This window comes from Acyrthosiphon pisum, chromosome A1 (genome assembly GCF_005508785.2).
Source record: "Acyrthosiphon pisum isolate AL4f chromosome A1, pea_aphid_22Mar2018_4r6ur, whole genome shotgun sequence".
NCBI lineage: Eukaryota > Metazoa > Arthropoda > Insecta > Hemiptera > Aphididae > Acyrthosiphon > Acyrthosiphon pisum.
In genome coordinates this window covers 40,796,472-40,797,743 of record NC_042494.1, presented here as the reverse complement: position 1 = coordinate 40,797,743, position 1,272 = coordinate 40,796,472, and positions in this window count along the sequence as shown.

The following is a 1,272-nucleotide window of genomic DNA, read 5'->3' as shown; positions in this document are numbered from 1 at the left end:
AATTTGAAAACTTTTGATAGATTTTTTCTGTAATATACTAAATTATATACCCTCATATTATGAATATGTACCATAATTTCATTCTAAATATAATTTACTAAATTTATCGTAACTTAGAACAATGTAATATTTTAAATTTAAATTTTATTACAAAACTACGAAATTCATATTTTTTTTTTGTGTCTATGTAATAGTCGAAATAATGCTTCAATTTTCCACTTCAGTATCTTGTTCGATGAGAAAGTGATCAAAATCAAAATTTAAAATTACTAGTAGTTTTCAAAAGTGACCAGGAAAATCAAAAAAAAAAAAAAATATTAAGGAAAAACGGTAGCTTTTACCCGAATTGGTTTTCGACAAATGTGATTTTGGTTCTTAGTGTAACTCTAAAACGAATTACCGTAAATATATACAATTTTCACTGAATGTTTATATTACCATTTTATATACACCATACAATTGTCAAAATATTTTTCTTGTTTTGAGCTGTTTTCGGACTTTTTCAATTTCCATTTTTTTTCTAAAATCTAAGATTTAAAAATTTAATACAAAATTCCTCATAAGTTGTCTATCTTTATCAAAAGAATAATGTCCACCTGAAAGTCAAAATTAATTTTTTATGAGCATTCAAATTTTTATGACATTGAATATTCACTCGATTTCTCATGTACCGATTTTCTTATTTTGTTGTAATTTAAAAACAAATAACTTACAAGGTACTTGAAATTTATATCATATGTTTATCAATTGTTATACTGGATAAAATTTTCAAAATATTTTGAATCGTAATTTGAGCTGTATATGGACATTTTCAATTTTCATTTTAGATTCTGAGTGGAACGCTGAATGTATTGATTTTACAATGATGTGTGTTTTTTTTTTTATTAATTTTTTTTGTGTATGTGTACACGATAAGTAGTCGAAATAATGCTACGATTTTCAACTTCAGTATCTTGTTCAATCAGAAAGTGAATATCGTTGGTGCATTGGGGTGGTAAAAATTTAAATTTCTCAGTAGTTTTCAAAAGCGCCGGGAAAAACAAAAGAAAAATTAAGGAAAAACGGGAATTTTTACGCATAATCGATTTTTCACAAAATTGAATTTGGTTTTAGGTGTAACTTTAAAACAAATGACCGTAGATACATGAAATTTTCAATGGTTGTTTATATTTCCATTTTCTATACACGATAACATTTTCAAAATATTTTGATTTATTTTGAACTGTTTAGAGACATTTTCATTTTCCATTTTTTTTTAGTTTTTTTTATAAT